Genomic DNA, 23,653 nt, shown 5'->3' on the forward strand with positions numbered 1-23,653 from the left:
TAGATTAAGGCAAACAGAGGTTAAGTAACTTGGCCAGTATAACAAAAATATGGATTTGGGCTTGGGCAGAATAATTGGAACACATTTCTCAGCTAATTCTTCATAACCATGGAATTTAAACTCCTTTAATCATCTAGTCCAATTTTTGTGTTTTGTAAGTCAGAGGACTAAGGTTTATACCTCAGATGAAGTAACATAATAAAATAATGTCATTTGGCTATAAAACTAGTCAGTTGACAGAGTAGAAAATAGAAATCACTTTCCCTAACTCCTAATTAAATATTTTGCTCATTGTCTTATACTGTCTTTTCAATTAGTAGTGAGCCTTGAGACACCCATGAAGTAGAATAGTGCTTCTTCAGTTGGCTACTTTACTGCTGAGCTGTTGTAAACCACTCACCTTCCCTTCCAGTTTTTGATTCTCTTCCCCCTAATTTACTTCTTCTTTCCTCCCCTCTTCTTTCCCTCTACATCTCCATGCCATTTCTCAGAACCAGAATTTGTAGAGGGCAATCTTTTTTGGGGGGAATCTTTGATTTCCCCTTTGCTCCTCTTCAGTCCCTGGAAGACTTAAAGTAAAGCTAAGGTAGCAACATTTCTTATCCTTTTTTTATGTACATATACAAGTATATCTATAGTTACCAGTTCCATCAGTGATGGACCACTGGATCATCACCATGTTCTTATATTCAGTCAATGAAAAAGGAATCCATTTCTCATGTTAGAATTACACAAAGTCAAGTGTAGACAAGCAAACAGAATACATAACTGTTCTAAAGTATAGGGAGGTAAAGCTTTTGGGGAAAAATGGTAGTTGGAAAAGATTCAGGGGGAAAGAGATAAATTTTAAATGTGTTCAAAACACAGTAAGGATATGCAAATATGACCTTTAAAGGTCACTTAGTTGTGTTCAATTAAATGGTAAACTGCCAAATTTCTACTTCATAGCTTTAGAGATTAGAAAGATAATTTAATCTAGCTAATCCTCATCATTTGAAAAATAAGTTAACTGAGGACAAGGGAGATTGTGACATTCCCAAAGCCATTAATTATGAAGTAGAGCTGAGATTTGATTGCAGGTCCTCTGCATTCCAAACACAATATTCTTTCTTCTACTACACCATATATTAAAACATCTCTCTGGAAAACTCTTGTGTCAACAAAGCTTTGCCCAAACTTTAGATCTACAATTGTCTGGCTTTGAATTAGATTCTCAAATTTGTCTTGATTAAACATTTTTATTGTTAATAAAAGGTCAAATTTTGAAGCTTTAATGTATGCACTTTGCTTATGCCATTAATCCTTTTACAATAAAATTAGAGACATCAGCAATTTGAGCAGCTCAAAAAAATGAAAAGTTTTGCAAGGAAATTCTGTGCTACTAAATGGATGTTTTCTCCTTTTTTCTGGTTTGTTCAGAATACTAATGCAAAGTGCTTGATAGCATCATTTTCTTAATCCCTCCTGATGAGAATCACATGGGTGACAAGTAAAACCCTTAGCCTATCTAGATACCATGCTGCTAAAGTACTTATAGTAAATCTGTCTGTACTATAGTAGAATGAAAAATCCATTCATTTTTTTAAAAAGTCTGTTCAAGTGATCAACAACAAAAATCAGTCCAGTATACATATTATAAAATACAGACTCCACACAGTAAATGGATTGAAAATGTTACATTTTACCTGTTCATTATTTTTTGAAACATCTATATAGAGCCTATTGATTAATAACCAACATGAAGAATGAGACTGGATAGTAGAGAACCAACAAGGGAATAAGGTATAAGAAGACTGGAAAGGTCCAAAGAGTTGGTTTTAACTATTAAAATAAAGGCTCTAAATATGACAACTGGACATTTAAGACTAACAAAATGGTGACCCACTTGAATGTTTGATTGATGTGCCTAATTTTCATCAAATCTGGAATAATGTACCAGGAATGCATTTTTGGTGCACTACAATGCATCTTATGCAATTTTATGTTGCCTGCTTCCACACATCTGTTACCTCTTTATTTTTTTAATCCTTAAGTAAGGCTGTGATTGTTATGGATCTTCAAATGATAAATGAGACAAACAGTAAATGTTCCCTTCCCCAATTGTATGGCATTTTGGGGTCAGAAACTCATTCTCATATCACCCATGCTATATCCTCTGGCTGTACCTCATGCCTGTTTTTCGTATTGTTCTTCTAGTCCTTTGAGTAGCTTCTTTGGCAAGCAGCTATATTTTAGGCTACCAGAAACCATCAGAGGAAAGTTAAAGTAAAAAAGGATTATTTCACTGTTCCAAAACAGAAACCTTATAAGCACTTTGACAAATGACAAGGGTCTAGATCTGTCAATGACCCCAAAAATGCCTTACCTTAAACGATTAGTGGTGACAGACCTGTGACTTATAGTCAGCTGACATGCTGTATTTCTAGGACAGCCAGGACCAGTTGAAACTTCTTACCACAAAACAAGCTTCTGTCACTGGTGAGGAGTGTGTGTGTGTGTGTGTGTGTGTGTGTGTAAATTTCTGGGAAGTAAAATCTAGTATTAAAAAAAGAGAAGTGAAAAAGATTTCACATAGTCAATAAGGTATCAAGTCACAGAGGTCAAAAATTATTCCAGTGAACTTCAGGGGATCTGCAAATATTTCAGGAACCATGTTTGGTGTTATTTTTTTAATATTAAATAAGCTAACAAAAATCATATTAAAATATTTTGAAAATTAAATAAAACAAATGCCTCGCCTGTTTGCAATGAAGTAAAGTCTGACAAGGAGAGCTTAGGTTGGAGTTGGAGATGAAGGAAAGAAAGGCAGAGAGGGAGAGATATATCATTTATATATAATTTATGTTTATACCCTGAACTTCTCTTGTATCTTTCTTCCTGTACATTTGGTAGGGAATTTGGGAAGTATTCAAGTTGAGTATTTGGACAAGAAAGGTTTTTAATGAATAGAAGCTTAATCATTTCTTTACATCTCATTTGCAAAGAACACCTAAGATACTTGAATAAAAAAGATAACGAATATTGCTTGTGCAGTATATAGAGGGACATTCTTGTCTTGAACTGTTCAGTGTAGGAAATGTATTTTAACAAACGAGAAAAGCCTTGTTGTTGTTGCCTAGAACCTACACCAGTGATTCTCTGACTTTTTGTCCTCAGGAAAATTTTAAAATCCAATTTAAAATCATTTGGGTTCTATCACTTGACATTTACTATATTAGAAATTTTAAAAATCTTCATATTATTGAGAAAATAATTTTGACATCATGGACTTCCGGTACTAAGGTCCACAGATCACACATTGACAATCACTACCTCAATTCACATATAGTCATTTTTCTTTATAAATTGATTCATTGAGCGATAAGACCTGATTCTATAGATTTTTTATTTTTTTATTTCTGTATTTTTATTATTTCCAAGAATGTCTATTTCCATAGACATCTCCACATAGAACTTCTGCTATATTTTATGTTCAATGTAAACAAAAACTTAAAAAGAAATTTCCTCATCTCAACAAAATTTTCTTCTCCCAACTTCTCAAGTTCTATTGTTGGTACTGCCCTTCCTCTAGTCATTCAAGTTTGAAACATTAGTCATCTTCATCTATCCTTCTCCCTCATCATGGATAAACATCTAGTTGTCATATACTGTTAAACCCTCATGGGAAGTATTCTTTTTTACTGTAGGAAGTTGTATCTGAAGGGAAGGGTGGCCTTTTTAACATAACTATTATAAAGAGACAAAATAAATCAATAGAAAGTACTTTTAAAAAATAATTTCACATACACACATGTGTATATACACATATGTGTGCACGCACACACATACACACTGAAACATTTCTCCTTGCATTATTGTCCATCAAAAGCTACACCTTTACAGTGCTATGTAGTATACCATATAATAAATACTAAAGTGCCACAGGGAATTGGATTCCAGGGCATTAACATCATGTGCAATGGGTGTGTGTGTGGGGAATGGGTTTAAAATAGAAAGACTTTTTGAACTCCCTACTTGTTTTACCCTATGCTTACTCCTAATTCCAGCTCTTCTACAAATATGCTAAATTTCTTTTTCCTCTTTTAAGCTATAAGTTGCTTGGTCATGTTTTCTTATTTTCTTTAGTTTTTCTGACTTCAGCATTTCACATTTGAAATATATTAGTTGTTAATAGCTGTGGATACCTGTATGTAGTCTTTAACAAAATTATAGCCAGCCCATTCACCCTGCTATAGTTAAGGTTATGTCAGCACTTTCATAATAAAAACTGTTCTTCAGAGATTTATAACTCAACTCTAAAAAATTTCTCTGGGCTGAAACTCAGCATATAAGGTCATAGCCTGAGGTAAATTTGTCTTTCCAATTTTCAAACAAATTGATTCAGCCATTTTGACTTGTGCAAGAGTAAATCAAATACTTTTTTTCTTTCCTTTTTTTTTTTTTTACCATTTTGTAAAACATCTGGCAAATGTCCATTCTCAAGCTATTCAGTTGTAACTTTGAAACTAGTATGTATTTCAGGCAGGTGTTGTAAGAACACTAGGAAAGGAAGAGAACAAGGAATTCTGGCTTTCCCCCAAACAACTAACAGTAAGCATATGTACTCACATCAAATGGATAACCTCCACAGCAGGAGGCTTAACTTCAAACACCAAAAGCACTCCCTCAGTTATTATGAAGTACTATCAGAAAAATAAAATAAGAGTGAGCCCATGAAAGGGGAAAGTATGTAATCAATTCTCTAAAGAAGTTCTAAAATCCTATACTTACTTCATCAGCTTTTCTTCCATTTTTGCCTTATCTGGAATCAAAGAATATTAGTAAGAAACACAATCTTGTGCCACATTCTAACGAAACATGAACTACTTTCTTTTCTTAGTATGTATAAAAGGATATTGGAACATGGAAACTTGAAAATTAAAAAGGTGTGTGGTTCTGCAATGCTTTAGTCTGATCTAGTTGCCCAATAAAATATGTTCAATAGTAATAGGAGAAGCCTCCAAGCATATCCCATTTCTTTCCCATTTTAATATTATGACACAAAACATAGATTTTGAGGGACAGGGAATGAATTAGGGCTATGAATTTTATCCATTATTATGGATCTATATAAAATAAGATGCTTAACTTAAGAGACAAAACTGGAAGAAAGCACAAAAGTGAGAGAGAATATATGGTATGAGAGAAAATAACTCCAACTTCACCTGTGTAGCCAGTAAACACTTGATCACTGAATAGAGAAGTTCAATAGTTAAGAACAACCCCAAGTTAGAACATATGCCCATTTGCAAAATCATATGAACAGATTTGGTAGAAGTCTAAGAACAGCATAATCTCATAAAGGAATAAATGTCATCATGAGGAGAAACAGATTTATAACAGATTCTTTATCATTAAGAACAGTAGAGGTGCCACATTTCAACTCGAATTTTGCAAACTCATATTTGTCTTTTGAGGAAGGCGAGATGACTTTACAGAAAATGAGCATGAGAAAAACAAGTGGACTAGCTTAAATATGTAGAGAAGAGACCCGTGCTGGACGTACCAATTTTCAAGGCATTGAGAAATTAAGTCTCAGGATATTTGAAAGGGGGTGAGTGGCATATCAAAAGTCAGGTGGAAGTTGGAAATCTCTCAGACCTTATTGTTGCCTACTCCCCAAAATGAAACCAAAAACAGTTACTACTGACTCATGTATAGTGTGGTGAATTCTCCACCTATGCAGAGTTTTTATCTTTAATATGGAGAATAATCTATATGTGCTTGGAGGCCATCCTTGATTTATTATTTATTGTTAGAAAAAATGAAGAGAAATATGTCCTACAGTAAAGTAAATCTTTAAATCATAGGATTGAATAAAATGTGTAGAGGAAAAAGAGATCCACTGTACTTATGGTTGATTATTGAAAAAAAAAAATAGAACAAAATTCTACCTTAGGGGGTCCTGTCCTACAAAGTAAGCCTATGTATATATCACAGTCATAAAAATTTCTTTAAACATGGAATAATAGAGAGAATGATTTTTTTTAATTAGCCTCTGCTTAGTAATAGCAAATAATGAATAAATCAGGAAGATATATACTAGCCAAAGGTATTTATTACTTTAATGGAGGATGTCTAATGCAGAGTTTAAGTGGAAGTGATTTCTGATAGAAGGTGCACTTCCTCCATATGCTCATGTTTTAGGATAACATTGTGCTAATTGTAATATATTGCATCTAGAATACAGAGTCTAGTATAGGGCTGGGGGAAGAGCGAAGACGAACTGGGACAGAACCTTGTGATGCACTCATGGTTAGTGGACACGATCTGAAGATGGAAGAAAGATGTCTGAGGAGTAGACTGATAGGAGGAAAATCAAGACACTATAGTGCCATGAAAATCCATAGAGGTGAAAGAATACAGTTGGTGACTGATAGAGTCAAATGCTATAGAGATGAAGAAGGATGAGAATTGTGACAGCAATGAAGAGATCATTAGTAATTTTGAGAGAATGGTTTCAGTTGAATGATGAGGCTAGCTATCAGTTTGCAAAGGAATAAGAGAAGTGAAGACACTTAAGTGGAGACAAGTTTTTCAAGGTGTTTAGCTACAACATATATCTGTACATGGATATGTCTGTATGAGTGACCAAAGATCAAAATACATGTTCATTTGATTTGCAGGCTTCTTACCAAATTCTTTATGTATTTTTCTACCACTTGATCCATAGCAATAAATATTGGTGCATAAGCTACAATTATTTTCATGAATATATTTTGAGAAATAAATATCTGCTATAAAATGTGAAAACTACATACCTCAGGAAGTAATGTTTCTTGAAATTCCTGTGTATAAGATAAAACTCACTGAAGCAATTCCTTTCATTGCCTCTCAAAGAATACTGAGAGCCATCATTCCATTTAGTTTCCCTTATTCTTTTGTTTATAACAATTGAATTGAAGCTGGGCTAAGAGTCCTAAGAGCCAAGAAGCACTTTCTGTATTTAAAAATTCTAGATAGTTTTCTTGTATTAATTCCTATATTATAATTTTCAGGTTGTTCAAATTGTCATATTTTTTCTGGTCCTTTTTCTCTTTGTATCTTGCTTTTGAGATCAATGGTTTTTGCTTATAGAGATATCCTGGGTTCTTTTAACATTACTGTTTTTTGGTTCTCTTCTTCCAAATTGCCCTTCACTTAATTATGTTTTTATTCCCAATCTGTTGTTCTGTCTTCCATTTCCTTGAAGGGACACAACACTATGGATCCAAGTTTTTCTATTCTGCTAATTGTTTCTGCTGTGCATAAATAAAATCTTCCATTTGTTCCTTCTAATTTCTTATCTGCAGATTCTGATTTCTCTCCTGAACCATTCTGAAATATCCTGCTGTGATTCTAAGTTCTCTTAGCAATACATAGGATAATTTCATCAGTTTCTAGGTCAATTTATTTTGACTTGTAATGTTTACTTAGAATTATCGTCATCTTTGTATGTTTGGGGATCCCTATTCCTTATAATTTTAGTATTTTTTACTACTTATTAATCTGCTTATGCTTTACATTTTAAATGAAATTTTCTTTTTATAAAAATATATACATTTGTTGGCTTTAGCATTTTTTCCCCTTGTTTTGTCCCCTTGTACTTACTTTTTGGCTCTTCCCCTTTGGATGGAGGATATTATTTACCCAGGTCACTGGGGAATATACACACTTTTCAACTTGATCCCTGTCCAGGTAGCTTCTAGGGGGTAGAACTCATCCCAGATTGGTGAAATCCTACACACTAATTATCTGTTTCAGTTCCCTCAATTCTTTAGTTGTTTAACTGGGATGAGTTAGCATAAAGTAACTTTTTGCAATATTGAGAGACGGTTAGATAAATATTTGCACAAAATCCTTGTAGGAAAGACAGAAGTGGCTTGTGCTAATAGAATCTGTAGCACAAAGAAAATCTCTGTGTGGATCCCAAAACACAAACCAATGGGTTCATCTATGAGCCCCGTCAGAATGTGGAATTTGGTAGGGAAGATAAGGTGAATGAATATGTTTAGAATTCTTCAGTGTTAAATTGTGAACATTTTATCTTTTTGGACTTGATTTCAAGCTCTATGGATATAGTTGTCATTTATTCCCCTTCTGATTGATGCATAATTTCTTTCTTTTTTTTTTAATAGGAAGAGAAGAAAGTATTTATTCCTCCCTCTTGTTAGTCATGTAAGAAGTATAAGGAATGGAAGAAATACAAAGCCAGGAGGTTGGAAAAGTGGGTGAGGGTAGAGAGTATTTTAGGAAGTCTGCAATTTTACTCTGGGGAGTTCAACAAAGAGTTAAACAGGGAAAGGACCTGATGGTGAAACTGGGAAGCCAGTTTTCTCTAGTTAAGCCTCCCAGATCTCCAAATGTTTCCCTGGAAGTATGGGAAATAGTTGAGCTATTTATTTGGTATTACGGAATTCCTGGGCTAGCTACTTCTGCTACCCTAGCCTTTGTTCCACTCCTAGATCCTAACATGTTCCTCCATCCTCATCAATATCCAATTAAACCCAAGGCTGGGAGGGAATTCAACCATTAATTGATACCCAGGGCCCCTCTAGAGTGGGACCAGAGCAGGCTAAACCTTTTGAGACTTTGAAAACTACATTGACCACCACTCCAACATTAGCTCTTCCCAATCTAGAAAAACCTTTTACTGTGTTGATGAAAGGAGAAGACAGTCTTTGGGAGTCCTAACCCAGTTCTTAGGACCTGACCCCAGGCCCCTTGCCTATTTTTCTTTCTATGTTCCAGATGCCCATGGAGCAATTCTGGCAAAGGGGGATATCTGACAGCAAAAAAACTCCCCTATCAAACATACCCTTTTATGTTTTGGCCTTACTATAGTCATCTTTAATTCCTTCCAGGGAAATTGTCCTTTCTCCATACTCCTATTGTGTCTGTTTGCCTCTCTTTTACTTAACCTCTAGGTTTAAAGCCATCAAATTCCAGATGACTGCTCAGGTTATATACCCCTCTTGAATAGGACCAGAAAGGCAGAGACCACTCCATGCCCCTTGCCAGCAGGAAACAGTTTTAGAAGCCAAGACCTTAGCACTTTACCCCAAAGGAAATTGAGTCTCATTTGTTTGAGGGGGGATTGATGGGGTATAGACTCTGGGAACCCTCTTGAACTCTTTGAATCTTCCCACTTGATGAGGTATTTGCCTGAGGCCTTAAGTCTTTCTCTATTGCTAGGCCCAAATCTCTGTTACTCTTAATGTAGCCCGGCCCTCCATTGTCTGGCTACTTCCCACCCTTGATTTTATCAAAATATCTATACCTAAATCTGTGTTGCCTAGCCCTCCATTTTTCTCTCCAGGTAGCCTTCAGCTATTTCCCACCCTTAATCCCTTTCCTAGTGTCTGACCTCACCCCAGTCACTCCAGCTCCATCAAGACCTTCCCTAGTCCCCTTCTCCCAAACTCCTAGACTATCCCCTAGATTACTCCCACAGTCCTTCTGTATATAAGATCCTTCTTGCCTCCATGAAGAGGCTGAGATTCAATCTAGCTCAGACTTAGTCCATGTCAGATTCTTCTGACCTGCTTGTCAATACAAGCATCACAAATGCTTAGGCTCCTTAGGAGTCTGCCCAATATGGTGAATTTTTAATAAACTTTGTTTTTCTTTGGCTGAGAGAAGGCTTGAGTCAAATTCATTCAGCAGGAGCCGGTGTGTTGGTATTTTGGGGTCTTGAGCACCCCAACCCCCAACATGAGTATTTACCCATTGAGATTAACAGCAAAGAATGTCAAAGTAAGGTGCCAAAATCATTGAAGAAGTAGTTAGTACAGTGTCCTGAAGGTGAATATATAATAGTACATAAAGAAGGATTAGGTTTGGGGGTGGGGAATAATTAATATCATGCATGTCAAAGAAGGTAAGTTTGTTGAAGTTGGACAAACAATGGTCTGGAAGTGGCAAAATTATAAAGACTATGACATCTCTGTGAGTCTAAAGATTTAAGATGAAAGATTAGAAGAATTAGAAAGAGTAGATGGAAAGGATTAATGACCTAAGGACTAAACAAATTTGCCATAGTTATCTTTAATTGCTTCCAGAGACATTTTCCTTTCTCTGTACTCCTTTTCTTTCTATTTGGTCCTTGTTTACTTAACCTGCTTGCCCAGGGTTTGGCTTCAATTCAAATCCTGACTTAGATACTTACTATGTGGTTCTGTGCAAGTGTCTGAGATGCTTGTTGACTCAGTTTCCTCATTTGTCAAATGAGTATAATAATACTTCAAAGGCTGTTGTGAGGAGAAAATGAGATGAAGGTGATTTCTTAAAGGACATTGTAGACCATAAAACACTATATAAGTGATAGTTATGATTATGTATTATTATTATACTTCTATATATCATATTTTATTATGAATTTTAACTGAATATTCTGTAGCTATCTAACTCAGTATGTCTAAAACCTAAATCATTATCTTTTTCCCTAAAGCATCCCAACCTCCTACCTCTCTTACTAGAGAGGACAATACTAGGCTCCCTGTTCCTCAGGCTCACAACCTAGGTCTTCCTCACTATCTCTCCTCTCCTCCCCCAGACCCAGTTTATTGCCAAGGCCTGTCAACTTTACCTTTGCAATATCTCTTGGATATGTCCCCCACCCCACTTCTTTGAAGTAGCTAGATGGCTCAATGGATATGATGAGGGATGGAATCCCAATAGGTTCAGCAAGAATTCTGATCTTATCTAAGACCAGAAAACCTGCAATAGTGTCTGGAAAGAATTCAAGGTCTCAGGCTTAACTGAAATGAGAGTTGTGGAAGTTTATTGTTATGCTTCTATAAAAAGCAGGCAAGAGTCCTTTAGGGGACCTGCAAGTGAGAGGGGTACATGCTTTTACTTTTAAAGGGTAGGGCTGCCATTGTCAGGGCTGACCAGACAGGAGGGACCTCAGTGCATACATAAAAGGTCAGAGCTGACCAAGAGGAACTTGTGACTTTAGTGCATAGATAGTTTAGATAAGATTTGGGCCAGGCTGAAGGAGATGCAAGGCAAGGACAAAGGAGGGTGTGGGCCAGGCAGAGGAGAAATGAAGAGATTAAGTAAGAACAAAGGAGTTACAAGGTGTTGCCTAGGCAGGGTGTGGGATAGGGGGAAGGGGCAGAGCCCAAGGTTGGGAAAGGAATTTTACAGATAACAATTTTACAATACAAAGTGCAGTTACAACTGCACAAGACTGGTTTTACAAATTGGTTTCACAAATTGACCTAGACCCCAGGTACCCCATCAGATAGAGTGCTGGGCCTGAAGTCGGGAAGGCCTGAATTCAAATCTGGCATGACTCATGATCTTTGTGATGCTGGGCAAACCTCTGTTTGCCTTATTCACTGCAGAAGGAAGTAGCCAATCAGTATCTTTGCAGAAAAAATCCCATGAACGGTATTGATATGCTATGGTCCAAGGGGTCAGGAAGAGTTGAACATGATCGAATGACTTAACAGCAAGACCTACCTGCTTCAAGTCTCTATCCAATATATTCTATCCACCATTCAGCCATCATATTGATTTTCCTAAGGCACAGGTTCACCTATGTTACTCCTACCTATTCAGGAACTCCACTGGCTCTATCACTTTCAAGTGAAGAGGTTAAGGGTACTTGAGACCCCAGGATACAGAGTAAGTCTGTGCTAGAAAATTCTATGGCACTATCACACCACATGGAGGCAATACGGGGTCTTAGAAGGTTGTGGGAGGAATCTAGGGGTGGTCTAGAGGAAGAGTTTGGGGAGGGTCTTCTGGAGGAGTTAGTGGTTAAGGATGGAAAGTTGCTGGAGGCTACCTGGAGCCTACAGATGATGGTGGGCTAAACCAGTTCAAGGGTGAATTGATATTTTGATAGGCTCAAGGGTGGGAAGTAGATGGACAATGTGATGAGGTATGGGCTCTTGACTCTGGGAGCTCCCTCAAACTCTCCTTCAGTCCTTGAGGTGCAGGCTCTGGGAACCCCCCTTGAACTCAGATTAAATGGTCTCATTTGATGAGGCATTTGCACGAGGCAATAAGCCTTACATTGTGGGCCCAAACCTCTGTTTGGTATTCCTCTGTTACTAGACTTCCCACCTTAAGGGTGGGAAGTTGCTAGAGGCTACCTGGAGCCTACAGATAATGATGGGCTAGGCCAGTTCAAGGGTGGATTGATATTTTGATAGGCTCAAGGGTGGGAAGTAGATGGACAATGGAGGGTTAAGCTAGTAACAGAGGTCTGGGCCCAGCCACAATGTAAGGCTTATTGCCTTATGCAAATGCCTCATATGATTTAATCAGAGTTCAAGGGGGGTGTTCCCAGAGCCTGTACCTCAAAGATTCAAGGAGAGCTCAAGGGGACTCCCAGAGCCCATACCTCATCAGATTCAAAGAATTTGACCAAACCCCAAATGCCACAGGGATTGACTAATTGAGTTGATTGATCTTTCTTTAGTTTTAAATACTTTATTGATTTTTCATACGTTTTCACTCTTCAGGTCTTAAAAGTTTGTCTGAGACAGTCACCTATGCTTGCATTGACTCAATTTCATCTCCATTTCTTTCAATCAAGGTTTGGTCAGAATAACTAAATTTTGACCTAGTGCCCAGAAGAATGTTAAGGAACATCAATAACCCCATTTTTGTTTCTATGCATAACACTTTCAAGGATGAAAAACCTTTTGCAATCTTTGTATACCTGGAGAATACATGGTAGTTTGAAGACCCAGAGACCTGCCTATGGAGTTTGCATATGGATGGCACTTTTAAGCTCTGATATTATAAAGCTTTAGGAATTGTAAAATATGTAAATGAACTGGAAAATCAAGAAAAGAAATTAATTATGAGGTATTATCTCTTAAAAAAATTATAAAAAGTAGCAGGACAACCAAGGGTTTAGTATTCTATTTACTGAAAAAATATTTTAGGTAAAATTCCTAACGAATTCTGGAGCACACATATAGTACTCAGTGTTCATTTTTATTTTCACTTCTGGAATTAAAAGAAAAAAAAAGGTCTGCTTTTAAATTTCTATGCACATATTTCTGTACAGCTAGTTTTAATTAGACTTTTGTCCCAGTACTGCCCACCTTTAGGGTTTTCTATGACAAACTTTTATGTATTTTTCATCATCAATTTGCCTGAGTTTTGATCTGAAGATCTCTAGCTCAGTCAGCTTCAAAGCTTACCTCTACAAAAGCTGAATTAATTACACACAACTAGCTTATTCTTATGGGCTTTTTTTTTTTAATAAGAAGCTGATAGAAAGAAATTCCTTTGCATATCTTAAATTATATTCAAACCAAGGGAAGATATGAAATGAAAAACAAAGCAAATATTTTAGATATACTTCGTGAATTTTACTGACAGTTTGGATATTCCTTATTTGTATAAAAAGGAAATCTTGGAAAATTAAAACTCTGGGGAATAATCTACTTAATATTGATTTTCTTTCCACTTAAACTTTTATGTATCTGTAATTTCACCAGCTTAAGTACACACTTCACTCATACTCTACCTTCTCCTATACCGATTCTATCCATGTTTTTGAATGCATTCCCTAGAGAGAATCAGTCCAATACACTGGAAGTCTTCTTCTGATTCATTTCATATATTCTGAGGTATATTGTCACTAAGTTTAAATAATAGCTACTACTAAAAAGAAAGATAATTACCCTGCTGTAGCATACCCAGGGTGACTGCCAGCATAGGTTTTTAGATCTGCTTTTCTAAAGGATAGCAACTCAAAATGGGTTAACAATCTTACTTTAATCAAACATATATCATTTACCTAGTTCAGGGGAAAAAAGTCAGCACCCTGAACTTCAGAGAATACAAACTAGTTACAAGCAGACAGAGAAACAGATCAGCAGACAGGCTTCTAGCTGCCTGACCATTACATCCATACCTACTCAGTTACCAGAGAGGGAAGCACCAACATCTGGGTTTTCAAAGTCAGGGGGCTCAATAGCTGCACAGAGCCTAGTCTGGTCAAACCATACAGCACTTATCAAAGTGAGCCCCAAAATAAAGCCTCACATTAGGCTTTATGTAGCCTTCACTTGGCTCAGAGAATGTCACAACGCTCATGACCCATTGCCCAATCACAAAGCAACTAACAGTGGTCATTTCTGAACAACAAGCCTCCCACCACAGGCTCCATGTGACCACATTAAGCCTATCAGAGGGCAGAGTATATTTTCAAATTCAAGGAAGGTTCTCAGAGTCACTTAAGCCTATCAAAGGGCCAAGGGGCAGGGAAGACCTTAAATTTCCATTCCTGTAACACCTGCATAACAGAATCATTAATCAATTGCTAAAGTATTTATATATACATTTAGCAATTCTAGTTTGGGACAAAATGGATTTTTTTTACTATACCTGTAATAATCAAATTACATATGAAAGATTAAAGAATTCTTCTGATTTTTGTCAATCCATGATTTCATCAACTATGCTTCTATTTACAAAAATCAATTTTCTACAGAATGTCTATGTCACTTATATGATATTTACGTGATGCCTCACATTATAGAGACTGCACCAGCAAGCTCCTTCTTCTACTTTATTCTATGTTTTTGCTACCAAGAAAAGGACATCTGTCCTCATTCTCTCTTTCTTCACTCTCAAAAAGTAAATGGCTCTTTACATCAACAAGGCCAAGTTCTCTGTTTGAATCTTGATTTCATGTTCCCCCACCGCTTCTCCAACAACTTTCCTATATTATCATTCCCCTAGTGTATAGTCTTTTTCTATCTACTGACTCATTCTGTTTTACCTACAAATGGGGCCATTCCTTTTCCCCAACCTAAAAATAATGGGTAGACTCTTAAAGAGCCTCAGTATCTGTAAAGCTTGTATTGGAAAATTCTATGGCGCTCTAACACACATGGAGGCAAGATGAGATCTTATATACAGAAAGGTTGTGGGAGGAATCTAGGGGTGATCTAGAGGAGGAGTTTGGGGAGGGTCTTCAGGAGGAGTAAGATGAGGTCAGACTCCAGTAAATGAGTGAAGTTGCTGGAGGCTATCCGGAGACAACAGACAATGGTGGGCTAGGCCAGTTCAAGGGTATAACAGTTGATTTGGGTATAGATATTTTGCAAGGATCAAGGGGGAATAGCTGGATAATGGAGGGGTAAGCTAGTAACAGTAAGAGATTTGGGCCTAGCTATAATGAAAGGCTTATGGCCTCAGGCAATGGCTCATCAAGTGGGAAGATTCAATCAGAGTTCAAGGGGGTTCCCAGAGCCTGTACCTCATCAGACCTCTTTAATAAACTGTTGAAGTCTATAGTCCATTTATCAAAATAATGTTTTTGAAGCATAAAATATATAGGATTATAAAGGAAGTGAAATATGATGAAATATATGTATGTGTATGGATGCAAGTATATATAATTTATGTCATGTTGAGATATAGGTATGTTCACAGATTGTAGTTTAAGAACTTTTGTTCAGCATTGGAATTGTTTGTACATGATCAGCACCGTAACTAATTTGTCATCTGAGGATTTAAGATGTGTGCATGTGTATTTACTTTGACATAATATTAAATACGTTTAACTATACTTTACAATTGTCTTTATCTTTTTAATCATCCTCTTTCTTACCTCTCCCCTTCCTGTAAATACATAATTTGAGGTAAACATGTATCAAGATTATAGCACATTGCAATGGAAAATTGTTGGGTTTTATGAACAGTTTGGGAAGCTTAAAAATGTAGAGTGACTACAGTGCATCTCATAAAATGTCAAAATGTCAGAAATAATTTAGTTGTCAAAAATCAACATTAAAAATAGCTACTGTATAATTTAAATGAAAATTTTAATATATTTCCCAATTAGGTTTTTTTATATAGGCTTGATCTTAAGGTGAGACCTGGATGGGTCTCAAGTTAATCTTTTGTGCTCTAAACATTTTAACTCTTTACTGGATTCTTTTAATTTGTTTTAGTTTTTTTTTTTCAGGAGATAAGTTTCATTTGTACTAAATGTTGTCCCAAGTGCTTTTGAATCTTTCTCTTTGTTCCATATTATCTTCATGGATTTCCCTGCCTTTGTATTAAAATGTGGAAGAAGCTAGATACCTGGTATTAGACAAGTCAAATCTCAATATTGTATAGGCCTAAAGGGGAAAATATGAAGAAAAAAAAACATAGTAAGGAAACATATTAAATCACATGGGATTGGGGAAGAAATATATTAAAGATAACATTTGTTTGACATCTGTTTAGAAGAACCTCAGATTGAGGAGAGGTTTAATCCCAGGTATCTAGTATTATTGCTTTTCTCACATGGGGGAAAAAAAACTGAATCAAGAAAACGAATTGATTGTTAATAAGAGGAAAAATGTGCTGAATATTTTTGTGATAAGGCATTGACAGGCGTCACAGTGGATAGAGTGCCAGGCCTGGAGTGAGGAAGACTCATCTTTCTGATTTCAAATCTGACCTCAGGCACTTGCTACCTGTATGGCCCTGGGCAAGTCACTTAAACCTGTTTGCCTCAGTTTCCTTATCCATAAAATTAGCTACAAAAGGAAATGGCAAACCAGTCTTAGTTGCAAAAAAAAAAAACAACAAATTGTGTCATGAAATGTTAGACATGACTAAAAATGAACAGCAACAATATTAAAATGTGAAGAGAAAATGGAAATGTAAGACACTTACTATCTTAGACGACTTGATAAAGATTTTCAGGGGAGAATCTTGTCACATGCAGATTCTCCTGTCATCTTATATATCATACCATTAAAGCTAACAATAAAGCTTAAAGCATAGTTGTTAGGAGGATCAAGTGAAATAATGTATGCTATATTTGCATACTTAAAATTGTATCTGATACATGCATAGACATAAACATACATACATATTTATATAAACACATACTTTACTATCAGTGGTTATATAATTGTTAGGCATTGCCTGTTTTACAAGTTTTTTCTTAACACATCTCTGAGGGAAGAATGGCAGTAGGTATAGTACTGCACTTTAAGTCAGGAAGCCAAGAGTTCGAATCCTGTCTCAGATGCTTAATCAGTTTTGCAATCCAGGGCAGGTTACTTAATCTGTCAGCCTCAGTTTTTTTTTTTCCTGAAAAATTAAGATATTAATATATAGCATCTATTTCATAGCATTATTATAAGGATCGAACTAGATCTGTGTGAGGAGCTTTGTAAATCTAAAAACACCATATATACTCTTTTACTGTCAAGTCAATTTTTAAATCATATTTATTAAACATTGCTATATACCAGGCAATGTGTTAAACTTTGAAAATACAAAAAGAAAAAGGAAGAATAGTTCCTGTCCTCAAAGAGTTTGTATTCTACTCAGAAAAAAAAAAATGCAAACAGCTTTGTATATATTTATATGTCTGTAAATATATAAATGTGTGTGTATATGCTTACCCACATATACATAGACATGTATACACACAGGTGTTAATTTTATGACCTATTAATAGAAGAGGAAACTGAAGTTAGTAAGGAAAAATGACCAGCGATTTACGCCTAGTAAGAGAAAGCTTGAATTCAAACTCATTGAAAACAATTCCAACATTCTTCACTTCGAGCAGTGTTTCTCTTGAGTTTTTTTTTTCAGTCAGAAGGAGCTCATGTGCCCCCAATACTGAGAAAGAATAAATACTCTTTAGATAATAAGAATTTAGTTTTATTTATAAGACCTGAAAGCAGATAACATTTTCATTTGGGATGTGATTTAGAAGGTAGAATTCATATAGCTTGCCTAAATTGCCTTTTTTTAAATTAAACTTGGGGATGGTGGAACTCTTTCCTTTCTAATTTTTCCAGTTGGTCAGTCTTCATCTTCATTTCTGAGAATGTACATAAACATGTTTACACATCAACACAATTCATGCACATGGTCTCTGTTGATGGGGGGGGGGGGAATGGAATGAGTTATTCTGATCTTTTTAAAGAGTTTCCTTAACACCATAGGCTACTCTGCTTGAGGCAGTTTGTAAATTCCTTGCAAGCTCAGCAACATAAAGTTTATTTAACTTGCTCCAGAACAGGGGTGGGGAATCTGTAGCCTGGAGGTCACTTGTGGCCTTCTAGGTCCTATGGTGAAGCCTTTTATGGAGTCCAAGTTTTACCGAACAAATCCTTTTATTAAGAGGATTTGTTCTGTGAAGTTTGGATTGAATCAAAAGAATACACTTGAGGACCTAGAGGGCCATATGTAGCCTCAAGGTCATAGGTTCCCAACATAACATTAGTTGGAGATTGACAGTAGTAAGCTCCCAAAGCTTTGTCGACCCTGGTTACAATCATTTGATTCTCTGGTGAATAACCATTTCAATAGAAAGGAAGTAGCACTGTGGGTAAACATAAGTGTGTATCTCATGTGTTTTAAGTTCATTTAGTATTAAAGTTGTTCATTAATATGGAATGCTTTTAAGTATCTTTTAAGTATACTAACTATGAGGGTGGCATTTTACAGGCATTTCAGTGAATATATTAAAGAAAAACAGAAGGACTAAGAGGATAATAACAGGGAATAACCATGCCTTGGGTTACTGTAAGGGCTTTCTTAGAAGATCTTGGAAGAGACAAGTATATATTTCTGAACTATTAACAACATTTAAAAGTAATCACAAAGAATTCATTTGATCTGGATTCCTCCAAATAACCTTTTGTTGGGTAAATTATTTCTAACTTTGTCCCAACCTCTATCTAACCTTCAGTACTAAAATTTTGACTGACGTTGCTTATAGTGAAACATACATGATCCTTCCACTTCAAATAGATTTTTGAGATAAGAAAATAAGAATATATTCACAAAATTGTGGGTTCCATCCTGAATGTAGGCAATAGCATACAAATTTACTGTGGAAGTCCTTTATAGCCTTAATATAATCTTAACTTCATTTTCCCTAATTATCAATGAGTAATTTTGTAGCCCTAATGAGAGAACATGATTTTTGTAAATTAATATTAATTTGTATAAGATTGTTGAAATATACTTCTTTTTCTCCTTCATGATTTTCAAATTTTTAATATTCCTTAAATCACACATTTCTCTGTGGTTATGTGTTAGTATCTAGGCCTCTACCCCTTCTCTCCTCATGTATGACTGCCCTCTATGCCAAAGCAAACAAATAACAAAATTTAACAAACTCATAATTAATTTGATCTATTTCTATTCCAAAAAATCTACTTTAATTTTTAGCCAACTTCTCTCCCTTTATCTATGCCCCACCAAATTCTTTTTACCTTTAAATTTTTAAAACTCAGCACAAGGAAAAGTGAGATTGAATCTGTTGTCCTAATTTGCATGGAAGTAGTTTATTGCTTCCCCATCACTATTCTACAGTCTTTCTACAAATTGTCAATGAAATGCATTATTTGGCATTCAGCAGCTGTATGCATTGTCAATAGCAGTCAGGTTTGTTAGTTTTATGCTAATAGTATGAACAAAACTGCAATTTTGAACATTCACTTTTTGCAAAATATAAACCCACTTGTAGTTTTAAAACATGATGTGCTCTGTCAGAAACTGTAGCTCACATGGGTGAAAGAGAAAGGGGGGAAAGCCACAACTGATCATTTTTGGAAGTTACAAAGTTTTCACTGTTCTTTTTTTGTTGCTATTTGTTTATTACATTCCAACATTCTAGAATCTGCATTCTAGCCTGTAACAAAACAGAAAACCCTCAACCCATGATCTGTGATAGTGAATGCTTCAGACACCAAGTGCATGCTAACAGATTTTTCTTATATGAAATAGCTTGCTCTGGGGCTAGGCTAAAAGGCAACTGATGGTATTGTGAAGAAGAAAAAAAACTAAACACTTGAAAAACTATTTTGCTTAGTCTCTGGGATGAGACCAGTTTTTGAGCTCTTTTCTCTCTGACCTTTATAGAAATTCTTTCTCTTGTTCTTTTGAGCTAAAAATTGCTTAGAGAAGGCATCTAATTAACAGTGACTCTGTAGACCCTACTAAACTAACCTTTTAGAGTAAAAGATTACAATGTTTGGGTTTTCTTTAACAGTTACTTTGATGTGTTGATTGTTTACAAAGCAAAGTAAGTGTGCTTAAAAAGAAAGTTATGTTCGTTTTGTTTCTTGTATTTCTGTATAAAATGAGGGCCCCAACTTCATCTAGAGAGAGATTACCTAACATAAAAATATATGTCAGACCATCATTGGTCTAACACCACACTACACTGGCATAGTAGACAATATTGTATCCATGATTAGCTGTAAAAAAAAAAAAAGTTAGAATCACAGGATTTCAGAATCATAGAAATTAAATTTGGACAAGACCTCAGCAGGCAATTAATCCAGTTTGTGCCCTAAACGTCATACTGAGTATAGTATTTTAGTATATAGCGTTTCCGAGGTTTCATCACCACCTGCATTGTTTATCACATAAGTTGTCTGATAGAAATTTTTAGGATCCTTACTTCTCACAGCATCCCTCAACATCTCATTGGGGTAGAAAGAGCATGAGGAGGTTACTAGAGGAACTTTTGCTCACCTGAAGAGGGAAATCTGAAAATCCCAGGAAAAGTGACACATCACATGGTGCAGTGGGTTTGAAGTCAGGAAAACATGTTGAGATCTGGCCTCAGGCACTCTGTGACTCTGGGCAATACATTTAATGTCTCTCAGCCTCAGTTTCCTCGTCTGAAAAACAGGGATAATAATAACACCTGTAATTCAGGTTGTTGTAAAGATAAAATGAAATGCTTAAAGTCCTATACAAATGCTAACTATTATTGTTGTTAGTATTAATTATATTTTCCAGACCCCTATGAGATTTAGTGAGACCATTAAGGAATCAGGAAATATTCTAGGGTATGAAAAGATCAAGATCCTTTAAGGCCTTGTGAAAATAAAAGGACTAAGGGAACTGGAGACATTTATGATCCTCCTCCTATTACTTTACAAACAAATAGACTTGGGGGTGGCTAGGTGGCGCAGTGAATAAAGCACCCTGGAGTCAGGAGGCCCTGAGTTCAAATCCGGCCTCAGACACTTAACACAAAAACTACCCATGTGACCTTGGGCAAGTCACTTAACCCCAACTGCCCTGCAAAAAAACAAACAAACAAACAAAATAAATAGACTAACTGATGAGATCAGTAGGGAAAAATTACTAACATTAAATTCACCACACAATGATTTCCTATTTTTAGAGTTACTACATCCATTCAGTTACTCAAGTTGTATGATTTGAGTGCTTTATACATTTAAGCCCCATTGAAACATACAGCAGGGGTCTCATGAGAAGAGGATATTGAACTTTGTGGGCTGTGGAGGTTATTAGAAATTTGGGGGAAGAGAAATGACCAAGAATCATAGAATTTAATATGTAGAAAAGACCTTGGAAAGCTATCAGGTGAACCTTTTAAATAATTTTACAGATGAGGATATTGCAATTCAAAAAGTTTAAATTAACAAAAATCACAGAAGTCGTTATTAACCAAAAATTAGTCCTCCTGCCTTGCAGTATAATACTTGCTTAATTAAAATAGATAAACATTAATCCAGCAGATGGATTGGGTCAGAGAGAGTTACTCCTCTTTCTTGTCTAACAGGAACCATTTAGTAGTCTACTCTTATAAAACAGGAGAGAAGTAACAAAGCTCTGAAATGTGATAACTGTGGGAATGGGAAATAAGAAATGAATGCAAGAGATAAAGTGGAAGATGAATCAACAGAGCTTAACAATGGAGTAGAAAACTGAGATGAAAGATAACACTGAATTTTCATTTTAGATAATTAGGTTTTCATTTAACAGAAAGAACAAAGTCATTAGCTCCAAGAGAAGATCACTATGGGATCTTTGATGGTGAACCTATCCTTGCCTTTTGTATATTTTGTGAAACTTTATAGTGTGTTTAAACTGTTAACAAAAATAAATGACTCAAAAAGATCAATATATGTCATCAACAATGATTGTAAAATTAGGGGGTTATATTAAATAGTCTATGAGAACCTTTTCCATCTTTGTAACTATAATAGAATGACCTCCATATAACAAACCATTGACCCATGGGGAGAGTTCATGATGAGTCAGTCCTTTGGTTAATGAAAGTAATTTTTTTCTACCAGATAGCATGGCACTGTGCATAGGGTGGTGAAGATAGAATCAGAGAGATTCAAGGTTCAGGTACTACCTTTTAGACTCATCTGTGTGAGCATGGGCAAATCACTTCATTGCTCTGAGTTCCAGTTTCTCCACTTATAAAATGTGGATAATAATATGACATGCATAGCTCATATTGGTGTTGGAATGCTCAAATAAAATGATGTATAGAAAGTACTTTGGGAAAATTAAGTTACTGTAGAATTTGTTACTATTATTGCCCAGGTAAATGACAAGAAAACATGATTTCAAAGGTGGAGAATGTGCTTAAATTCTATTATGATAGGAAATATGTGTCATTCTTTGAATAAATAAATTCCTTTGACCTGTTATTGGCAATGATGAATGCTTAAAAAAAACCTTTTGCAGTAATTATATATGAATCCAATGAATCTATATGAATTAACATTTTTTTAAATGTCCCATAACAAATAACTATAGTTTGTGTGTGTGTGTGTGTGTGTGTGTGTGTGTGTGCATATACATCATTGAATTCAATGTTGTGACTGCTGGTATGGGAAATTCACCTGTTATTTCTAATCTTAGAGAGTTGCTTAGCTCACAAAGAGGTTGTGACTTTCCCATGGTCATATATCTGGCATTTACCACAGACAAGACTGTAATATGGATCTTTCTGACTTGAAGGTTGGTCCTTTGTCCACTCCTTCTTGTTGCCCCTTGAAGTACACAATACTGTTAGAAAATCTGTCATCATTTATGCTCAGTCTCTGTGACCTTTCTACCAGCCCTGCAATTACTCAAGGACTACTACAGGTTGGAACCTATTTTTTTTTTTGATACCAGTGTCACTTTGGGACTTCACCCCAGGTCTGACCCTCTTCAGGCCTCATTTCCTGCATCAAAACTTAATCATTTCACTTGATGGATATCAGAAGAGTAAACCTGCCCAAATATATTCAGTGAAGGAAAACAAACAAACAAAAAAACACTTAGGAAATCAAAGGGTCATAGGCAGAGGCTACTAATATTTCTCCTTTGTCCAATGACTTTGTTCAGTATGATTCATTCTTCTCTGATCCAGAGAGCACTCTGCTCAGGTTGACAGGAATCCATCAGCATTTACTTCAAATGTTTCTTTCCTGTACTCTCTTGTATTTACATTATGATGAAATAGCTTTTAAAAAATCATCTAGGAGGGATTCTTCATCTTCAGAAAACTTGTGGAGATGTTTTAATTTGTCTCTGTGCTATTACAAGCCTGGTTACCTGAATGTACTTGTCCATATGTCAACATAATTAGGTGAAAGTGAAACAATAACTAGATCAGAATTAGAAATAGTAAAATATCTCTAGGGCTCTAAGAGGCTCTAACATGGTCTAACAAGCCCTTTCTAGAGGTCTTTACATTTCTCAAATTTGTTTCACCTCTGTGATAACAAAAATCTGTTTAAGGAGCCTTAAATTTAGAATTCTTGAAAGATATAATGCTTGAAAGAATGCTATTATATAAACAAGTATTGTTCTTTAAAAAAAAATCTGGTCATTACTTTTGTTTACTACTCAATAATATTTTATC

General features: G+C 35.7%; 1 protein-coding gene across 1 annotated transcript in view; it reads left to right on the plus strand.

Moving 5' to 3' along the window:
* The window catches only part of CDH12 (cadherin 12), a 1,453,320-nt gene that overhangs the window by 733,162 nt on the left and 696,505 nt on the right, over window positions 1–23,653 (plus strand). The window lies entirely within an intron of this gene.

The sequence above is a fragment of the Petaurus breviceps genome, unplaced genomic scaffold, assembly GCF_028583685.1.
Source record: "Petaurus breviceps papuanus isolate PSGF00001 unplaced genomic scaffold, PetGlider_PUasm1.0 47, whole genome shotgun sequence".
Classification (NCBI taxonomy): Eukaryota; Metazoa; Chordata; class Mammalia; order Diprotodontia; family Petauridae; genus Petaurus; species Petaurus breviceps.